The sequence below is a fragment of the Rhinichthys klamathensis genome, unplaced genomic scaffold (genome assembly GCF_029890125.1).
Source record: "Rhinichthys klamathensis goyatoka isolate OS25496 unplaced genomic scaffold, OSU_Roscu_1.1 h1tg000062l_1, whole genome shotgun sequence".
NCBI lineage: Eukaryota > Metazoa > Chordata > Actinopteri > Cypriniformes > Leuciscidae > Rhinichthys > Rhinichthys klamathensis.
The window spans coordinates 372200-395452 of NW_026606606.1; the positions used below are offsets into that span (position 1 = coordinate 372200).

Below are 23253 nucleotides of genomic sequence, written 5' to 3' on the forward strand. Positions count from 1 at the left end.
TTTTCTTACAAAAATGCACCGCTTCGCTTCAAAAGGTTTAATTAACCCCCCTGGAGCCGTATGGATTACTTTTATGATAGATGGATGTGCTTTTTTTGGGCTTCAAAAAATCTTCTCTACTCACTCCCATTAAAAGCTTGGAAGAGCCAGGATATTTTTTAAAGTCCCCATGAAATCAAAATTGACCATACTTACTTTGTTTGCCTAAATTGATCGTTTTGTGGTGAACAATTCATCCATCCAAGTCAATCCACACAAAAAAAAATTTTGGGCTTCGTAATCTTTAATCAAATTTTGAAAATGCCCCTCCCCTCTGCATTGGAGGACCTTGCCCGATGACGTAGGCTTTACGGTTTGGGTGTCTGCTTAACATCCATAACCACGCCCCTCCAACTGACAGTAGACAGGCTGAATGAAAACACCTACTTTTCTAGATCCAATCAGGTGCTAGTTGGAAAAAAAGCCACGCCCACTATTTTGCCTCATTTAGTATTCCGTTTCTCTCGGAAATACGTCACAACACTGGAGAAAAGTCGTTTGCAACTTTCGGTTCACGGGGACTTTAATATAACTCTGATTATGTTTGTCTGAAAGAAGAAAGTCATATACACCTATGGCTTGAGGGTGAGTAAATTATGGGATGATTTTCATTTTTGGGTCAACTATCCCTTTAAGAACAGTATCACAAAATCATGATTTTGTTGTGTTGCGTCCCACTGCTCGTGTCCGGTGTCAACATGGTGTAAGACCTAAACGGTATAAGATAGTTGATTTAGCTGGTTTCCCAAGCTACTCAAGCTGGTATTCAGTTGGTACAGTATAGCTGGTCTCCCAGCCTGAAATGCTAAAAATGGCTTAAATCACCACTAAATGTATCATACCAGACCAGTCAAACCAGTGAAAACAGCTTGGTTGGACACAAAAAAACAGTTTAGGGCTGTTTGGACAGGGTTCTATTGTTTAATATTTAGCAACTAGCTATGTCAATTCATATTTTAGCTAAACTGTGGTAATACCAATCTCAAAATAATTTTTCAATTCTTTGGTTGATTAAAACTGATATTTCAGCTAAGGACATTATAATTTGCATTGAAGAGGCAGTTGAATGTTTGAACCTGGTTTACTTAAAGTCAGAGAGCTTAAGGAAAGACACAGTGGTAAAAATGAGATGAGACCCCTCTGTTATGATATATGAGTGAACTGGCCCAGTTCAAAGCTGGGTGTGTGCTGGGTATCGAATTGCATTATATATGCTTTTAAGTTGAACACCCAAAAGGGACATGAATAAAACAATGGAACCACTGGATGAACTTTAATTTGAAGAGATGCACATTTCTGTGTGGGAATTTCTTATCCAAATTTATTAATGCCAGGTTTTTGTTCACTGTGAGAAAACTCTTCATGTCATACTCACTTAGTACAATCGGCCAACTCCACTTCCTGTGAGCATAATTCTTTATTTAAATTGAATTCAACTCAAGGCCTCTGAACTATAGTTGAAGCCCCTATCAAAGCGGTTCCATCTGCTGGCTTTTATTCTCCTTCGTGGTTTCGATTGTGGGATTTGTACTAAAAAAAGAATCACCATTTCTGCCATTCCTTTATGATGTTTCTCATTTTCTGCATCTGCAATACACTGCCTCATATTTTCTCATGCAAATTCCTAAGGTGCTTTTGAAATTCTAGAGCAAAATGGATCGTGACTGAATGACTCAAGAAAAGAGTTTGAAACAACTATTGAGGTAAGTAATTCCAACGATGACTAACAGGACTAGGAAAATGTCAAGATCTGAATGGCTGATATGGGCCAAACAAATCACGAAAGTGAATCATCTTGTGAACGGGGCCTAAACAAAGCTCTACTTACCTCTTATTCTCAGCGCTACACAACGGATTCTGCAGCCTATAGACGTGACGAGAGAAAGGAGGGGCAGAGAGGGAGGGAAAGGGGAGGCACTAGGACCTGTTGGCTCCTGCAGTGGAGGTCAGGGGAGTAGCTATGGGACTCCAACTTTCAGAACAATCAATTTCCCTTAAGAGAGAGTGGGAGCAGGGCTGGAGTGGATGGCACAGGACCTGGATACTCGCATTTTGTAATGTTGAACAATACCGGGCTTTGGGGATAAACCTGTGAAGAGTGTGAGATCTGGAATACAACTAACTTGGGGTTTTGACGTCTCACAAACTTGAGAGGAGAGCAGCTGTGAGGTAAGCAGCACTGGGTGCTGATGTCTGATATTATGAGTATTGTGGAATGCTTGTGAATGGACTTGCTACCTGTCAACAAGCAAAGGGGAAGCTTTTAATCTGAAATGAGCCCGTATCCTATGACAGGAAGACTCAAGGTGCTGTTGACAAGAAAAGCTGTGCATGCATTGAAAAGAAATAACTTGAGTGATATACTAGATGGTATCTAGAGGGGAGAGGACCAGCAAAAGTGGGGCTTAATTCATCAACTTCAAAAAGTTAAAGGATTTATAAAAAAAATAATATAAAAAGAAGAGAAAAAGAAAACCCAAAGCTGTTTCTGAATGAATTCCAAACCAAATTGTGTGGTTTGGAAAAGAACAACATGTGGTTTTATGAAACCTTGAGTGTTTTGGGGTGTGAAATGACATGTAGTTGAAGCATGAAGAGATGAACAAGGAGGTCTGATAGGTGATGGGGGAGCTCTAGACTTTGGAAAAGTATTCATTTCTAAACTAGAGAACCATAAAACATAAAACCTCTCACTTCTTCTTCTTTCTATGTTTCTTTCCATCTATCCGTCATGCCACTCATGTTACACAACCAGAGGGTCTTGCTGTCGTTGCCTCATTCGTCTCTGAGACATGGAACACGTTATAGATTTTTATCATTTTCATCTGGGCAGGAGCTGTGGTTAGCATGTCAGCCGGCTTGAGGACTGCAGTTGAAGTCTGAATACGAGAACAGCAGGGAGAAATCAACACAGACATGCTTCCAAGGCAGAGGGATTTTATGAATATTTTGGCAGAATGGTGTAATAGATCAGTTAAGTCGGAACATACAAATACGACGTCTCTCTTTAATACATAAGGAACTGAAAACCATACCGTCCAGAACAGGTTGGGCAATTCAGTCAACATCTGTAAAAGATAAAGTCCCGCTTGAAGCCTGCATAAAAAAATAAAATGATAGGTGTGATTATGTACTGCATATAATGTATCTCTTGATATTATCCCAGAACTGCTTGCCTTGGTGTCTTGGTCCAAATGCAAGCTGACGGCCCTCTTGAAATCGGCTTGGATAAAACCCAAAGTTTACTTGACACTGAGTGAGTGAAGCCTTTCAAATTCCCAGATGCTCTCTTGTCCCGAGGCAGATGGACAGTGCTATTTTCCTTCCATACAATGATGTTGGCTATTATTATTCATGAGCAGGGTCAGGTTTCCCATTGAGCCTGAATTAAAGGTTTCTCTCTGTAGATCTGTGCTCACGTAGCGTAGCGTGCCGCTGTGGTAATGAGAGGTAATGAGGGCTTCTAATGAGGCAGGTGGGCCACTGCCAGCAACTCCCCTGGGTGTTTAAGTTACCCAGGCCGACGACTTGAGCCTATAGTTTAGTACCGGCAATGGCCGTGTGTATATAAAATAACCCATTGACTATATGGCCTGATAAGACCACACTGACCATCTGGCCAAACAAAATAGATGAGGTGAATCTAGTTCTACTCACCCAACATTCCATGTTCACACACAAAATACTTCTGCAGACCAATAGCTGTGCTCAGCCTAAAAAGCTGACTCTGGTGTCATGTTTGACTCTCCCTGGCACCTGGATGAAATGATCTGGAATATATAGAATCTTCTGATGGATTTCAGAGCTTGGACAGCCCTAGAACTCTTGTATGTACTGCCAAGACAGTTTTATTAGTTTTTTAGAGCTTGCTTTGGAGCGCTTCTGTTTAGGATAAGCAGTGTTTGTTTGTGCAGAGAAGGCCGACCTCCGACAGAGAGCAAAATTTAATGCCCCCTATGGCCACACAAGAGCATGAAAATTGTTCCCATGGTGATTCACGCAACATTCGAGTAGGGAAGTGAAAGTGATAAATGAATAGAATGACTGTATAATGAGGTACGAAGCTGGAATCCATCAACATCAGTAAGGAAGTGCTAAAAAATAACAAAAACATGTGCTTTACAAGCATGACTGTTGGTACAGGTTAAGTCAGATGAATTCTGCAAATTAGCATTACAAGTTTATGCATAATTATTAGTAGATCGTTGCAATGCCAGAATTCCCATATCTTTGAAAGAGCCGTTCAACCTCAATGTTTTCTATGTTGGGGGGTTCTTTGTATAAAAATTAGATCATGCTATGACATCTAAATGTAAAAAAAATCTTTGTACGAAGAAGAGGATTGTTTACATGCCCAGACAGATGCTAGAATGTATTCATGAAATTATTGGAGGCCTATAAACTCACTCCAAAAATCTGTCTCTCATTTAGAACCCTGATGCGATTTCGGTCAACATGTTTATAGGATATTATTCCTATGTTCCAAATACATCATACAGTTCTTTGTCAAGCTACGAATTCCATCCCAAGTGCTGGACAATACATACTTTACTCTTTTTTTGTTTGCAGGAATTACACAATTAAAATGTGCCGCAGCTTTGTTTCTCGCATATTTATATTCAAGACAACAGCTGTTTCTTAAATTATTTCATATTTTTGATTTTCAAATGACATTGGCACTGAAAAGTTTGAAATTATAGTGAAAAGGTTTATATTTTGCTTTTTTCAAATGTTAACTATATTATCAGTCAGACTCAGCACAGACATTTCAGTGAAGTTTCAGTAAATTCAATGAGGAGAAAATGTTGCTGCTACCCATTTTACATATTGTTTCACATATCGTTTTATTATTGAAAAGAATATCACATCACATCGTTTTGAACATTAAAATTAAAGTTGTTCTCTTTTTTTAGACACTTTGTTCTTAAAGGTGAAGCAACGTCACAGAAGTTGACATGCTGAATCTGTGAATTGTGAATCTCCACATTATTTATTACATGGAATTTTCATCCAGTTGTTGTGCTGGCTGATACAATTCTGTAAATAACGCCTATAGTTTTGCTGTGGTGTAGGGTGGCGTTTGATTTTAATAATCATTACTTTAAAAAAAACAAGAACATACTGTATATTCATCTGTAAATCGTCCGTGTAAACTACAAAAACGCAAATTTGTTAAAACAGTGATGTCAAGCACATGTATATTACGTGTTCAGTCTATTGGAGTGTAGTGTTTCTTTACAACGTGACATCGCCATCTACTGGCCTGGCATGGATAATACAGCGATTTTAGTCGTTTTCGCGGATCCGTGAATGGGACTCGTTTTGATAACATTGTCGTCTGTATGTGAAAAACGCAAAAGGAAGACATTTTCCGTTTTAGTACATCGCTGTCATGTAAATGTACCCTTATTCTTTGAATCCACAGTTTGTACTACATATTTTGCAAACTCTGTCATTTTCTTTGTACTGTATGTTAAAGGTTACATCTATGCCTCTCACAGATGTTCCCTTTCGTTAAGCTAAAACACAAGCATGTTTCATCTAATCCTTGAGAGCTGAGGATGTGCACAAGTGACTAATGATTCATTTTCGGGTCGACAATCTGCACTAAAATAACAATTGGGAGAGTTGCAGATGATATATGCCCTAATTCGACATATAACAACCGCAGAGCATGATGCCCTTACCTGCACCCCACCCACTGCATTTCTGTTTTTATTTCATGGACAGATGACATGTTTTGCAGTGCTTGTCTCTACATGAGATTGTCTCCAAAACATACACTGAACTGACACACACATTCTGCAGGCTTTGAACTAGCCGCAACCACTTTCCCCTTGTGGGCCCTGACTTTACATTACTACTTTGTCTTTTGCTACTGCAGGTGGGTGAGTAGACATGTACTTTCATGTTTAAGATTAACAGATGATTCAGACAGCTGTGAGAATATTTACTGTTACCGTGTAACTTAATGAATTGCTCACCAAATGCGTGCATTGGTAGTTGGTGCAAAACGTGCTCATGGGAGTTTTAATCAACATGAAGATTTTAGGTTATATAGCCTAGTATGTGAATGAAAACAGATATCTTGAGTCTTGTAACTGGTCACTATTTGCATTTTTAATCACCTTGACTTAATTTTAAACTTCAAATAAATTTTTCAAATAAAGTACAAATATGTCACAGTCATTCAATTAAAATGGTCACAAAGGCTGAATGCATATTGATAATTATATAAAAAAATATAGCAAAATGTAGTTACACCGCAGATCACGTCAACTACCCACATTCAAAGCTTTCCTGTGTCTCACACAAATTCAAATCACTTCAATATGCAAAAAAATACGTATCTGCCACTGAGCAGAACACGACAACTACTTCTTATACAAAAGCACCCATCATACTTTTCATGAAATTAGATCTTGTGGATGATTCAGTTCATTCAAATCAATGCAACAACTAATATAAAACTGCTTTTAGTAGTTTTATTTGTTTCATGAATAATCATAAAATGGAAAATTGCAGACAATTGCAATTTGTCAATTGTAAACTAAGAAGCGAATTCACTAAACTACTGCGCAACTTTTGTGCAGCAGTTATTACATTTTCAAAAGTGTTTCTTCAAATTTGGGATTCAAATTTAAAACTAACAGATTTTAGAATTTATTGTTGTTACATTAAGTTCACAGGAAAACTTGGCAACTTTTCACAATCCCTTCATCATTTATATTTTCAATGACTTTTGGAAAAATGTGCACAAATGACAGAAAGCGCCTGTAATGTCTGTTGGGCATTAAATAAACCAGTCAGAGTGTTTTAGGGAGTTTATTTTCTAAATGTTCTAAATGAACTGGATTCGCCTCAGGTTGTGCGAGTTTGTTTTTGCGAGATTTTGCTCAGATTGTTTGCACTGTTTCAATTTGTGGTTCCTTTAGTCAACGTGTGCACTGGTTACGGATAGATTGCACTAGTAGATTTCCTTCATAATGTCTGACAATATGTGTGACTTCTTGCTAACTTCTCACAAAATGAGTTCCACATTAGATTCACAGCCTTTAGATCTATGGGATCTACAGCAACCTCCCACATTTCCGCTGTGTGTGGCCTAAGAAGAATTATCACGCACCTTTACAGAGCATGTCTGGCCATTCGTGTCTGCCTGAACCTTCTAGCCTGAGTCATTCTGTTGGCACTCACAGCTGCTCAGCATGATTGGTTGTATGGCTTTAGAGCTCATTTCCTGCAGTCATAAACGCTCACTAGCAACAACCTGTAGACGGTTGTGTGAAGCCTTCAACCTGCTTACACCTCCAGGCTATTTGAAGAGATGTTGATGTAGATCTTGCAAATATATGGCGTAATGATTAGCTTTCGTTTTGATGACCCATAGAATGTAGTTAGTCATGCTAACCAATGGATCACTGGTTTTCACCAGCTGGAACACAGCCTTATTTCAATAAGCCTAATTTGTGTTTGCATTAAGATGTTATCATTCTAACAACAGTGTTTCTATACATTATCTAAGGTTAGAAATCTCACAGAAAAGGGCTCTGACTCATAACATAACAACAATGCAGACGTATAGCTTGACTTCTACTTTTAGTAGCACCAACAATCCTAGATTACAGCCTCAACATCAACACATGTTTATTGTTATTAGGTGGCTCTCTGGAATACTTGATTCTGATTGGTCAATCCTGGCAGTCAGATACTTGGAACTAGATTTAATTGCTGAGGATTTAACTAAATCGTAGATTTTTTTCGCATTTTGAACCTCATGTCAGTGTTGTCAAATACATATACGCCTTCATATTTTTGATGGTCCGCACATAAAGTAACAATAATGTATTTAACCGAATCAAAAACATATAGGCCTATACATTTCTAAACATTTAATCCAATATATAATTTAAATATTTCATAACCAAATCACAAGGAAGCTAATGAATTGCATGAAGCGTGTGATCATGATCCCCCAAATAATGCAATACAATGAAACGAAGAACAACAATATAGCATTTTGCAACACTACAGTGGTAATTGTGGGAAAAAGTACCATGTTGCTGGAAAAGCTACACTTTTGAAAACAGCAGAGCTAGTTACGCTTCTGGAAAAAAAGATTGTCACTACGTTTAGTAACTCCAAAATGTAATCGTATTGAAACAAATGTAATTACCTTGGAGTAGACAACTTAATTCAACTATTCTAATCAAATTTATGTGTGTATAAGAAGATAAGAATTAGCCAAGAAGGAATCAGCACATCTGTCACACATCACTTTATCTCATATTTGTTGAAGTACGTATCAACAGCTGGGCCCAACCCTAGTGAAAAAGATCCAGTCTTAATTGTATTAAATTTGCACTTGTAGTGTACTTCAAATCTTAAAAGTATATTTACTGCAGATAATACAATAGTAATGAACTAAGATGCCATTTAAGTGAACTTAAATAGACTACGCTTTCTTAACACACTTAAGCACACTTTTGTCGTGCTTTAAAGAAGTGCACTCATTTTGATGTGTTGACTAACATACTAAAGCACATGTAAAGTACTTTTAACTCTAGTGTGTTATTCAATATCACATTTTAAGGTAATATTTGTTAAATTTAGTAAATTGCCATTTTTATTGCCAGTTTACCACAAATGCTTCAACAGTACACTTTAACCATATTTCAAAGACAATAGAAAATATCATGAAACTATAAGTCAAAAGCACTCTTAAGTTCAATTAATGGAACTTGTTTGTCATCATTGTTATTACTATCTTTACTGTTATTGTTATGGTTACTATTTTCACTTTTATTTTTTTCATTGTTGTAATTGCTGTTGTTGCTGTCTTTTGCTTTCACCATTGCGGTCGCCACTGCCATCATCATTGTCATTAATTATTAATATTATTATTATCATTATTATTATCATTAATCTTGCCATTGTCAATGCTGTATTGGAATTAAGTGTCATTGTCATCACTACTGCAATAACTCCCCCCTTATCTCTTCATGGGCTTTTAATGCAACACAACATAGAATAGAAAAAAAAAAAAAAAAAAGGAATATGTATGGAAAACTTATCAAACACCAAGGCAGGCAAGACAGGCGAGAAGTGGTTTCAACGGGACAGCATCTCTGTCCCAATTTGAGACACTCTCGCACTGTACTCCCTCTTTTAATGCACCTTAGACATTGCACATAACACACACACACCAAAAAAAAAAAAAAAATAATAATAATTAGGGAAAGATAGGGACTGATGAGATGTGGGGGAAGGTTCTCTTATATCATCTTTTACTTTGTGCAGGATTGACAATGGCAATTGTTACATAGGAGAAAGGATGGAAATAAAAATCGACCAACACAATATTGGCAGTATGGTGGTAGTGGGGAGTAGGGGGGTGATGGTAATGACAATGGTAATAGATAATAAATAGTTACTCTGTTTACGCATACACACACATACACATACACATACCCACACGCACACCCACTCACATACACACTTAGATCAAACACTTAAATCACTTTTATGTCACTTCTGGAATTATGGATTTACAAGATTGCTCACTGCTGCACTATGTTGGTTTGTATGTATGTTTGACTGTTAAATAAAAAAAAATAAAAAAAAAGTTCAATTAATTGCATTTAAAATAAATTAATTATATAATACTTTTCCATCAATTGTAAATAACATGGAATTAAGTGTCCAAAAACATTACATTCAGTTTGCACTCAAGTATAATCTTGTAATGTATATTATTTCCATAATGAGTTCTCTTTTTAAAATATGCTAAAGTGTACTTTTTCAAAAAAACTTACAGAGGATGTGCAGTATGCTCACTATCTGTAAAGGGTTCAGTTGTTAGGAACTATAACATTCCTTTTTGAAGTAACTTAAACTCTGTTAGTTTACCAAAACCAGGAACATTTGTGTCAGCCGTCTGGTTGAGGGCTGTACATAAAACCATATATATTTCTTGGCTGTCAGCTATGGTAAATCATGTTAAGATGAGTGCAGACAGCCGAAGGTCAAGTTTAAAGCAACTGTTTTGAACAGGAATGGCCACAATGAAAGATGTTAAACCCATTGAGACTAAGTCAAGAGGAACGAACACAGCTCTCCTCCCAACAGCGTAACGACAAGAATTCCTGCTTGGCAAGCCTGTCTCCAACCCCAGAGTGAACAATCAAATTCTCACCAACTGAGGGGAAATATGGCGTAGCATTAACTAGAACATAGCCATGTGTCATGCAGAAACTGTTGAATGTCAAGGCTGTAAAACTCTAGCGTTATGGAAAAGACGTTAGTCTGACGTTCAAGGTCTTCCCACCAACAATCATACAGGAATTGAAAAAACAGTGGAACAATAATGAATGTCGAACAGTGAGAAAAGTGATTCCTGGTCAACTTTATAGCTCATTTGAGGCCCGACTGGTTGGCTCTTGCAATGACAGTATGGGAGAGTTCATTAGGGGAACATTAAACACTGTCACACTTCTGAAATTCACAGGCCATTGAGATGTTATGGGCCTCGTGAGACATGAGAGACAAACAAATGTGTTCCCAAAGAACATGAGCCAGGAACTTACAGTTCAGAAGTCTTTAGCAATGGTAGGCTGAAGGATCAGAAAATTTTGTGTAAGAAAATTGAAGCAACTCAATGGGTTGAACTTTACAGCTCTTTTACACATGATTTTGCACCTGCTTCTTATTCAATAACCACTTGAAATCCAGTTTAGCAGGGCACTAAAAGTGAAGACATAGTTCTGCGTCATTTTCAATGGCTATTGCTAGTCTGCCTAATCTTAGTGAGGGCAAATGTATGATATTATCATCAGGTGTGATTCATTCTTAGTGAATTCCTCCAGTTTTGAGTGTTTAGGGCCTGGTGTAGGTCCATAAATTGTGGCTTTATAATATGATCTCATGGATGTGTAGTTTTCTCTAAAGCAACTTAATCTCATTTGGAACTCAAAAGTGGTGTTAATACACCATTAAATCACCATTAAATCACCCTTGAAACTAAATATCATGGCTCATTTGATATTGAAGTTGAAGTTGTGCAAGTTAGATTGAATGTCTTGTACAGTGTGAACAGATAATCTAACCGTTAGCAATCAGCCACCATTTGAATAATCTTTTAAATTGTGCCGTATTAGCTCATCTTCTTTTCATAATAACGCTGAATGTGATATTCATTGAGATGTCATTGAAAAATGATTCCCACTTCCTCATGCCACCATACAATTTCAACCTCAATCAGACTTCAATTAGCACCATAACAGCCTCATAACGAGACATGCCAAAATCTCCTGAAACAAACTGATAAAACATTCGCCTTAGGCTTAAAATGTCTATCATTACGAGTTTGAATCAGCTGCTACTTTTCACCCTGGCTGTATTTGCTAATTACAGCTTCCTCTCAGAGCTTTGGTGAATAGGATAGTCAGGTCTGTTCATTCAGAAGACGTTCTGCTCTATAAGTCAACATTCTTTCTTTATATGGAAAATGTTATTTTTATATAGCTGATAATGCTAAATTTTTAACATAAGCACCACATTTCCTCTTTTAATGAGATCGTTGTGGTATACACACAGCAACGGTATGACATTTCGCAAACCATAAAATGTATTTAAAAAATACATGCATAAAATTGAATTTGCCAGATAGGAATTAGCAATTTTTCCGAAATCGGGTAAAGGAGTTCTGTTTTATCCACTAGCGAACAATGTTGAATAACCAGTCAATACATTTCCACTTAATAGTTCTTGAGAACACTGGAATAACATTCAGTACAGGAATGCTGTATTTAGTAAACAAACTTTTGGAACACTACCCTTATTTGCTATTGGTTGAAAAACATATAGCCCCACCCTAAAATCACACCATTGGTTTGATTCTTGAACTAATTTAGTAGGTTTACCTGTCGAGCCACTTCACAGAATCAAACCAAAGACTTTAAATGTACAAATACGGTGCACTAAAATTTTTATGAATGGGAGAAAGTGCAATGCGCAATATGGCAGAATAAGTCACACCCTCTAAATAAAAGAGCCAAAGTCATTGCATCACTGCAGCTAGGTTTTTCTGAGACACGCACAAACAAGCACATTGGCTGATCCAGCCTGAAAAAATCTTTTTTTGTTTGAGCGTTTAGAAACAAAATTTATTAAACAGTTGTTGTCAGATTTAATTGGTGATTTCAAATCTGAAATGTAATCGTAAGCTTGTGCGGCGCCCCAATTCGCCTACTTATACTACGCCCTAAAAGAAAAAGCACTTTTGAGTGTGTAGCAAAAGAGTAGGCAAGCTTTGGGACATACTACTTTGTCATATTTAACGGACAGATCTGTCGCGTGCATCCTATCACAGTAAACTGCCCTGTCAATCATCTCGTCACAGTTAAAATCCTCCATTCAATCTAATTTAATTTCCTACCGTTTCGGAGAGAAATGTAGTAACACGTTCATCTGCCAGTCGTGGGTCTTTCATGGAGACTCTCCTCATGTGTTTGCAATTTGAATGTAATGATGCATTTAAAAGTTAATGGCTAACGTATCTTTACAAGTTCGCAATGCTGCTGCAGATGCAATATAATGTAGACATTGAATAAATACATTTTCGTCAGGTTAGATACGGATAATTAATCACTCAAACCCCTTTATCTTAACCTCTCTACATAAGCACCGGACTCGCGCGTCCTCCATGTCTGTAGTTTTTTTTTTAACACTTTTTACTCGTGTTTGCAGTTCTAATCGAATCCTCATCCAAGAAAGAAAATCTTTCTTTATCTTTCCTGATGAAGGAGCGTTTATGTGCGTTGCGCTGCTTTGTGTACAGGCGTTACCGGGGAAACCGCTATTTCTGCCGCTCCTAAAGCGCCTCCTGCTGACACCTATTTGTAAACAGCCTTGCAAACCTGTATTAATACTAGTGTGGATTTTTTCTACAATATTCACTCATGACAGTAAAATAGGGCATTCTCAGTCAATCTACTGCAGTATTTCCTCTCTCACTCAGTAGAAAATGTGGTTAACCCAGTCATGCTTAGGAAAAAAAAATACTGTGAAACCGGTATAATTTAGAAAAATACCGTGATTTGGATTTTTGGTCATACCGCCCAGCACTACTATCCGTCCTAAATAGTATTTGAAAATAGAATTAGTACTTCCCAAATCGTAGTATGTTGAAATGAGTGTTCCAAAGAGACCCGGATGGTCTACTATTTCCGGTCAGAATCCGAAGTGCAGATCGATGCACACTCTGACGGCTAATATTGCCCACAACTCATCGAGAGCTGTAGTTCCAACCACACAAACTTGAGATGCTGTTTGCGAATGTTCATTGGAACTACGGTTTTGGGAAACACCAAATCTTTGAACTATGCTGATTGATAGATCTTGCGCCCATAGTTGGCTAACAACGTTTTTGGGAAACACAGCCCTGGTTGGGATACTCAAACAAACAGACCGATGTTTTGATAGCACCACAGTGTTTACACTTTTTAGGTAGTCAACTTACCAGTGGCTTATTTAAAGACTTCTCTGCATTTTAAGCTGGGATATGAGAACATATTATAACACTGAAATAAATTACATCACTTTTGAGCAATGCTCCAACCTTCTTTAGACTTTGCTACTTCAGTGTTATTTTAATCATTACTGAATGAGCGTTTGCTCATCTCTTTTTTTCCAAAATGCTTTTTTTTCTCTAGCAATCAGAACTATTCTGTAACAAATAGCTCACCGTAAAATCAGAAACACTATACTCGGAAGCAGCGAGTCAATTTGGCTGCATCACAATGTGAAAACAAATGAACTAATGTTCCCATCATTTAGTGTTGGCACCAAACACAAGGCTCAAAGCCATACCAAATCAACTGTTCAGAGTGGGAGTTGTGCATTGCAGCAGTGCTTATTTATTTAATCAAGAAACGCTTAGAGAAAGTCTAAAAGCAGTACTCCGAGTTCTGACCGAGACTTGACCAAGGGACACAAATGATGTACAATTCTCACTTACAGCCCTTGTCCTCTCGTCTCCATCTGTTTAAATTGTTTGGAGGAAAGGCTTTAAATGATCTTAGCTGTCAGCCTATCCAGGAAGTCGTCAGGTTTGTTTGGGAAACATTTGGCTGTCCTGTGAGCTATTGGAGAGCTCACCTCAAGTGATTTCTCATGCCTGAGAGCTTTGAGAAAGACAACAGCCTGTACAACTATCACTGGCCCAAAGAATGTGCTGTATCCAAAAACAATGTATATATCGCCTTCAATATTTGCTTATTATTTTATATTAAAAAAACAAACAACTTTGGTTCCATGTTTTCTTTTCTTGTGTGTTAATCATTTCTGTGATTTCCCTATCAAATAATTAGAATTTAAAAAAAGGCAATGGTACAAGTTCGTAATTTTTCGACTTAATGCATCTGAATAGATTTTCAGGTATTCTTTTCTATGAGAATTTTTGGACAAAAGTGGTCGAAAGGTAGATTTTTACCACAATGCTCTCACATCCTAAACAAATTTCACGCTACTTCCTGTTCACTGTTGTACTGTCTACAAAACAGCAGCTGTGTTTAAAATACGATTTCACAGCTGTCCCAATGGTCGCTTTGTCTTCTGCCAAATTTACGATGTACAGACATCCATGTGTGTGTACGCACTATATGTATCTGTGTCCATATGTGTTTGTGCAACTCATCATTAACATAATAATGTTTGGTATTCCATCTGGAAGGTCCGATGTTATTCTTCAGCTCTTCAACAGAAATGCATACAATCATTCCTCAAATTCAGTGCAGCTTTTTGGACACATCCTCTGCTGAATTCTGTGCGGAAGAATCGTTTTCATGCGTATTCCCCAAAGATAACCGTGGAAGATTTACTTTGTGCAATGTTTGATGGATGCCTTAGATCGTGGAGCAGATACAGGTCAGGGTAACATTTTTCTGCTGTCAATTTCACTGTGGTATTTTCCACAGATTTATTTTTTATTACTATGAAATGAGTTTGATTTTGGAGTTAAAACTAAACCAAGTGATTTTAAATTGTCCTGATGTTGAAGATATTTTTAAACCAGTATGCTGTTATTTTTCTGTGAAACACAAAAGAGAGACATTCTTAAGAATATCCACGTAGCTCTTTTCCATATATACACTGTAAAAAGTGATCAGTTGACCTAACTTTAAAAAAAAGTGAGGAAACCTGTTGCCTTACAATTACTGAATAAATAAACCATGCGTAATTGAAAAAAATTAAGTTGTGAAATTGTCAAGGTCACATAACTTAATTTTTTCAATTATGCATGAAGTCTCCTTAATTTTAAAGCAACGGGTTCCCTTTCAAGGGAACTTCGAGCTGCGTTTGAGACGTGGTGGGAACGCTCTGCGTGATTGCGTCATGAAGCACGTGTAAAATCAGTCCAATGGAAGCCCGATACGTCATGGGTGACGTCATAGACCAGGAAACTATAAAGCACCCTTGAAAACAGACCGCGACAGCTTCTGTTGTCTTCAGCAAGCGCTCTCTGTGATTCTGTCCTTGTCTATTTATTGTTGTTTGTCAAGCCCAATTTATATATATCACTATCTATCATTATGGCGAGCAAAGCAATATTATAGACGTTGTGTTGTTCCCTGCCCTCGTTACATCACGGGTGGGGACACACATCAGCTTTTTGTTGCTGTTTGGGAGTGGAGCATGCAACAGTCATTTCTCGAGGGATCTGACTGTGCATTGCGAGAAGCTGTCCGTGAGGACGCTCCGCTCCCGCCGGGCGTTCTTCGAGGAGGACGGTTCGGTTCGCGTTCCCCGAGCGGGTCTCTCTGTTGCCGAGGCTCGGAGACGGCTCGTATTTCGGGGTTCGAAAACGGATCTGACAGCGGGGGTTGGGACGGGCTCCGCCCTTTCTCAGCTTTCACATGCCAGATCTAGTGTGCTGCGATTTCCAGTTCCGAGGAATTGGTATCGTTAGTGTTTTGTTTAAAAAGAAAGAGAACAAAACAAATACAAATCTTTATAAAAAGGCAGATGTTTGAGTTTTCAATGAATACATTTTCCAGCTCATAACTCTGTTGAATAAAGAGGAGCTTTTTTAAAGAAAAAAAAGGAGGTTTTATCTAGTGCTGTTGCCAGTTAAATATTTACTGGCCAGCTGAACATTATGAGATTGAAAATAAAGAAGAGTTTGTTAGATGAACTGTATCTTAAAACAGAAAAACTCTGTATCTCAGCCTCCTCGTCGGGGACTGTGGTTTTTCCCTATCTCCACACTGAGGTGTCGAGATTGTGGAATAAACCGGTTTGTATTTTATGTGTTTAATCCCCAGATGTCTGACTATAGTAATGTTTGGGTATTAAGTATCATAGTATGACATTGCCTCGGGTTAAAGAGACGCTTGCGAGCTTTCTCTCTCCCAAGTCGGCGTTATCGTTATTAACCCCGACGTTACCCACCAGCCATCTTAATAATGAATACATTTTTATTAGGCAGCGCTGGTGGGTAGAGTATATAAGGACATGGATGAATGTGAGGGGCGACTCTCTGAGGAGGGTCGCAGCGCTGCCAGTTCGGTTGTTTCCTGCTGGTGGCCGCAGAGTGATATATATGTATATATATATATAAGTTTTTTCTGATATAAAGATAAAGGAAAATAAAGATATAATTATGTCTGTTCTTCTGGACGCTCCGCTTTCAAGAAAACTAAGAAATAAACCATTCAGCGGCGTTCCAGAGGTTTCTTCCTCACCAATCTAATGTTCCTGAGACGGCCTATTATGCTCCTCTCAGCACAAAGTGCAAAACAGAGCGTCGCCATTCGGGCTCCTCCGCAATCGAGGGGTACCTGGGTGGCGGTCGCAGTCTACCCAGTTAGAGACATGCAAGATCTGAGGACTGTTTTATCTCTAAAATAGCTTTGACAAAGAAGAAGCCCTGACGCCGAGGCGATCAGGCTTCTAAGGGTGGTCCCCTCTGGGGTAGGGACGGTTTTGAGAAATCGTTTCTCCTCAGCGCCCTTTGGGGTGCGACTCTCTGAGGAGGGTCGCAGTACTGCCAGTTCGGTTTCCCTGCCGGTTCGCCGTTTCAGGGCACCAAGGTGTCAGTGTCCCCAAACGAGCCTTCAAATAAGAAAGAAGAAGAGCAGTTAGTTCGGTTTCCCTGCCGGTTCGCCGTTTCAGGGCGCCGAAGTGCCTGCTTTTTTCAACGATCCTCCGAGGAGGGTCGTAGGAACTAAGCTAGTTAGAGGTAGGCAAGATCTGAGGACTGTCATCATCTCTAATAAAGCTTAGACAAGAAGTCCTGTCGCAAGAAAACGAGGCTATCAGGCTTCTGAGGGCTCCTCCGGGGCAGGGACGGTTTTGAGAACTCTCTGAGGAGGGTCGCAGCGCTGCCAGTTCGGTTGTTCCCTGCCGGTTCGCCGTTCAGGGCACCGAGGTGTCAGCGTCCCCATACGATCCTCCGAGGAGGATCGTAGAGCGGTCAGTTCGGTTGTTCCCTGCCGGTTCGCCGCTTCAGGGCACCGTAGTGACTGTTCAACCAAGGGACGGTTTTGAGAAATCGTTTTTCCTCTGGGGTGCAACTCTTTGAGGAGGGTTGCAGCGCTGCCAGTTCGGTTGTTCCCTGCCGGTTCGCCGTTCAGGGCACCGAGGTGTCAGCATCCCCATACGATCCTCCGAGGAGGGTCGTAGAATGGTCAGTTCGGTTGTTCCCTGCCGGTTCGCCGCTTCAGGGCGCCGTAGTGACTGTTCAAACAAATCCAGAGGCCAGTCTTGAGAGACTGGTTCCCCTAGTAAATTTCTGGCAGCATGGAAACTACTGCCACATATTTCTCAGTGGGTCCTGCACACTATAGAAAAGGGTTTCAGAATTCAGTTCGGTTCTCGTTCGCCCAGATTTCTAGGGGTCCTCCTCTCATTGGTGGACCCCGAGCAGGCTTTGGTTATGGAGCAGGAAGTCCTGTCACTTCTGCAAAAGGAGCTGTAGAAGGGGTTCCTCCTCCCAGCAGACAGCCATTACTTCATTGTTTCCGAAAGAGGATGAGGGAGGTTCCCGAGGTTTGCTTTCGGGGGCGAAGCATACCATTATCGGGTTCTTCCATTCGGCCTAGGTTATTACCCCACACCTTTACAGTATGCGTGGATGCAGCTCTGGCTCTTCTGAGACTCCAGGGCATTCGCGTATTATACTACATCAATGATTGGTTGTTCCTAGCTCAATCTGAGTTTATGGCAGTTCGGCATCGAGATGTCGTTCTGTCTCATTAAGGATGTTGGGGTTGCCTCTCAACGCCAAGAAGAGTGTGCTCTGAGGACCACTTTTCTAGGTGTAGCAATTCTTACAGCCGTAATGGGGTATATCTAGGCCAGTCACTCACTGTGAAACAGTTTCAGACGGGTGGGTCTCATGGCAGTTGCGTCCAACGTATTACTTTTGGCCTTCTGTTCATGAGACCCCTGCAGTGGTGGCTCAGGACCAAGGGGTTTTCTCCGAGGGGAAATACGTTTTCGCATGATCAAGGTCACGCGGCTATGCCTTCGTGCTTCGGTCATGTGGAAGAACCTTGGTTCCTCGCCCAGGCCCAGTGTTGGGGGCTTCTTGTCGACGCATATTGCTATCGACGGATGCTTCCCTCACAAGTGGGGGCGATCATGAGTGGTTGCTCGGCGAATGGCGGACAACACACTGATGGTCTCGTATATCAGAGCAGATATCCTGTTGAGGCAGGGGCTGAGGCCCAGGGGATTGGAGACTTCACCCCGAGGTGGTGGAGCTTCTTAGGGAGAACTTTGGTCTAACTAAAGTCAAGTCGACCTTTCACATCATTTGTACAACGCATTGCTCTATATGGTTCCCCCTCACGCAGCCAGCTCTTCTCGGACTGGATGCGATGGTGCAGGTGTGGCCGAGGCTGCACCTGTACGCATTTCCCCCGATATCTATGCTCCCGGAGGTTCTGGAGAGGGTTCGCCGGGAAGGGGCTCATCTGCTACTAGTAGCCCCATACTGGCCGACTCGAGTTTGGTTCTCGGACTCTGTCTCTTCTGGACGGCTCTCCCATGGAGATTCCGTTCAGGAGGGACCTGCTGTCCCAGGCAGGGGGCACGATATTTCACCCTCGACCGGAGTTGTGGAAACTGTGGGCCTGGCCTCTGAGGGGGCCAGGCTCATAGAATCCAGTCTCTCGACTGAGGTCGTTGAGACATTCTCCATTCCAGAGCTCCTTCCACGAGAAGACTGTATGCACTGAAATGGAAATTATTCTCCACCTGGTGTGGTGAGCGTCAGTTAGATCCTGTTAACTGCCCTGTTGGTTCAGTTCTCGATTTTCTGCAAGACCGTTTCTCTGCTGGATTATCTCCTTCCACCTTAAAAGTTTGTGTGGCGGCTATTTCGGCCTATCATACCCCTCTGGGGGGTACTTCTATTGGGAGAGATCCTCGGATTACTCGTTTTCTCCGTGGTACATTGAGGTTGAGACCTGCACTGCACTCTAGAGCACCGGCTTGGGATTTAGCCATTGTACTTGAGGGTCTGGCTCTGGCTCCCTTCGAGCCTATTGAAGAGGTTTCAGAAAAATTCCTCACTTTGAAAGCTTTATTTCTCCTTGCTATTTCATCTATCAAGAGAATTGGAGATTTGCATGCCCTGTCGGTTGCTCCGTCATGTCTGGAATTTGCACCTGGTATGTTGAAAGCATTTCTATACCCTAGACCGGGTTATATTCCTAAGGTCCCAGTTAATGTTGGGGGCCCAATAGTGTTGCAGGCCTTTTATCCTCCACCTTTTAATACCCCAGATCAGGAACAACTGAACCTGTTATGTCCAGTTCGGGCATTGGATGCTTACGTTCACAGAGCTGCCCTGTGGCGTAAGTCAGAGCAGTTATTTGTATGTTTGGGTCACTCAGAAGAGGGTGCCCTGCATCTAAACAGGTTATGAGCAAATGGATAGTCGAGGCTATATCATTGGCTTATGAAGCGGCCGGTCAGCCTTCACCTATGGCTGTACGGGCCCATTCTACAAGGAGTATGGCGGCCTCTACGGCCTTAATTTCAGGAGTTTCCCTTCTTGGCATTTTTAATGCGGCAGGTTGGTCCTCTCCACATACATTTGTCAGGTTTTATGACCTTGACCTCTCCACTCCTGGGGCGAGGTTGCTTGCTTCTTAGTGTGCGCAAGGACTTCACACAGAACGGGCATTTGTCACTATGGCGTAGTGGGTAGGGGGTTCCCACCGCGTCTCAAACGCAGCTCGAAGTTCCCTTGAAAGGGAACGTCTCAGGTTACGTATGTAACCCTGGTTCCCTGAGAGGGAACGAGACGCTGCGTTTGCCTGCCATACTTCCTGCATGCCCTGATCGACTTGCTTCAGACTTTTTCAGAAGCTGTCGCGGTCTGTTTTCAAGGGTGCTTTATAGTTTCCTGGTCTATGACGTCACCCATGACGTATCGGGCTTCCATTGGACTGATTTTACACGTGCTTCATGACGCAATCACGCAGAGCGTTCCCACCGCGTCTCAAACGCAGCGTCTCGTTCCCTCTCAGGGAACCAGGGTTACATACGTAACCTGAGACGTTTTCTAATTTTTTTTAACTTAATTAAACTATTTACAGTGTAACAACAGGTCACTATGGCCACATCTTTCAAGCTCAAAAACAACATAAATGTAACAAAATAGGTACATACAACATTTCTTGTTAATTTTTGTCCATTTTAAGCTTGACAGATGGTCAATATGAACTATCATTCTGGAAAAGCGCTGTTGTGTACTATTTCAAAATTATCCATTTTTGTTCACCCTGTTTACCATTGAAGAAATAACAGCATACAGGCTTAGAATGACATGAGGGCGAGTAAAAATTATCCTTTTATTACTAAATATTTTCATTGAAGTAAAGACTTATAACAGTGCATCAGGCTTTTACACAGTCTATGTTGTGCTGTCACTCTGTTTACTTATTGTCAGTAAATACATTTTAAGGTACAGCAAGCATCATTTGATATACGAGACGAATTGATTTTGGAAATAAGTGCTTTGTTAAATTAAGAGTATGCTCATTAATTGTCTGTGTACATGTGCATATGTATATCTTATTTATTTTCACAATTATTCAAATGACAAAATACAATAATTCCTTTAATTTAAAGGACTTTTGTTGTGCTAAGGCTTTTTACTGGAACCATTTAAAACAAAAATGATTCATAGTCTTTAATGTTTAAAGAGAATCCATATTTTGTCATTATTTGCTCATCCTCAAACCTGTATGGAAAACAAAAGTAGAATATTAATGTGGTGAATGTCTTTGCCACTTTTTTTTCCATACAGCAAAACTGAATATGGACATAAAAGTTTCTTAAAAAGTACTATTTTCCAAGTCATAAACCCTCCTCTGTCCACATGCATACAAATACAGTGCGTCATCATTACGCAGAGGTACATTTTTTTTCAGTGAATATGCTGGAAAATAGTCATATGAACTACTTTAAATTACATTTTAATTGTGCTTTTTTGGTGTTTTGTTTTTTTAAATGATGGTCTTTGTCCCCACTCACTCACATTACATGGAAAAGAGCAGCCGTACATTTTTTAACATATCTATTTTTCAGAACTGAAAAGTCATATGGGTTTGAACATCATGAATGTGTGTAAATGATGACAATTTTCATTTTTGGCTGAACCATCTATCCCTTTAAAAGCAGTTCTGGCGTGTATCAATCTCTGTTGAGTTCAAAACAGCTGTGAAATGCTGTTATAATGATTACAAAAGATCGAGGGAATTATATATCAAAATAGCAATCAGATGAGTTTACATTCACATAGATTAGCATAATTACCTATGCGTATTCCAGCTATGATGCATTAAGTGTGAAACTGCTAATGCGTTGCAAAACACATACTGCTGTTGTGACACAATCTAAACACACTTACATTGTTCTAAAAGCACATTCAGTTCATTTTGCTGTTGTGTTTTCTGGATATCTTTATATAGCAGTATATTAAACACTTGATCACATGCATTTGCAACACTTAGTCAGGAGAGAGGCAACGTTCTGTGCCAACAAGAGCTCAAATTATTTGGTATTTTTGTAAGAGAATAACTCTGTGAAGTCTATCAAACAAATGCTCAGCCATTTCTCATTCTCTCCCCTGCTTCTCTTTGTCTTATTCTCTTTCCTTTTGTCATTTGTTGATAAAAGAGGCCATCTGTCTTTAGCTGCTTCATTATCTCTGATGTGCTGTCAGCACCTCAGAAAAGCTGTGTGCTTTGACAAAATACACTGTCGACACTCACAACAAAATCTTTTAACAGGTCGCTAAACCTACTGACATGCATTCAGTCAGAAATGAAATTGCATGTGTCTGTTCTGCTCTTGATGTTACGTTACATAATTTGTGTTAAAGTGAACACATGCAAATTAAGTAAAATGTGTTGTTTTTTTGCAATTTACAAATTCATGTTGTACTTTTATTGTTTTCCTTTTTTTCTTTTTTTTATTGTTTTAGCTCAAAAAAATTGAGAACTGCACAGTGTAATGAGTATTGGATCCGATTTAGTCACATATAAGATTTGGTGGATACGGGTAAGTTTAGGACATGTTTGGTGGATACGGGTAAGTTTAAGACAGGTTTGTTGGTATGGGGTAAGTTTAAGACAGGTTTGGTTGTATGGGATAAGTTTAAGACAGGTTTGGTTGTATGGGGTAAGTTTAAGACAGGTTTGGTGGTATGGGGTAAGTTTAAGACAGGTTTGGTGGTATGGGGTAAGTTTAAGACAGGTTTGGTTGTATGGGGTAAGTTTAAGACAGGTTTGGTGGTATGGGGTAAGTTTAAGACAAGTTTGGTGATACAGGTAAGTTTAGGACATGTTTGGTGAATACGGGTAAGTTTAAGACAGGTTTGGTGGTATGGGTAAGTTTAGGACATGTTTGGTGGATACGGGTAAATTTAGGACAGGTTTGGTGGATACAGGTAAGTTTAGGACAGGTTTGGTGGTATGGGGTAAGTTTAAGACATGTTTGGTCGTATAGGGTAAATTTAGGACAGGTTTGGTGGATACAGGTAAGTTTAGGACAGGTTTGGTGGTATGGGGTAAGTTTAAGACATGTTTGGTTGTATAGGGTACATTTAGGACAGGTTTGGTGGATACAGGTAAGTTTAGGACAGGTTTGGTGGTATGGGTAAGTTTAAGACCGGTTTGGTGGTATAGGGTAAATTTA

General features: G+C 39.9%; 1 protein-coding gene across 2 annotated transcripts in view; it reads left to right on the top strand.

The window, feature by feature from the left end:
* Positions 1 to 2007: 2007 nt before the first annotated feature.
* ngfa (nerve growth factor a (beta polypeptide)) overlaps positions 2008 to 23253 on the top strand; it is a 43332-nt gene continuing 22086 nt past the window's right edge. For both annotated transcript variants that reach the window (XM_056249761.1, XM_056249760.1), the window contains exon 1: positions 2008 to 2208. The gene's annotated coding sequence lies outside the window, so the exon portion shown is untranslated. The remainder of the gene's footprint in view (positions 2209 to 23253) is intronic.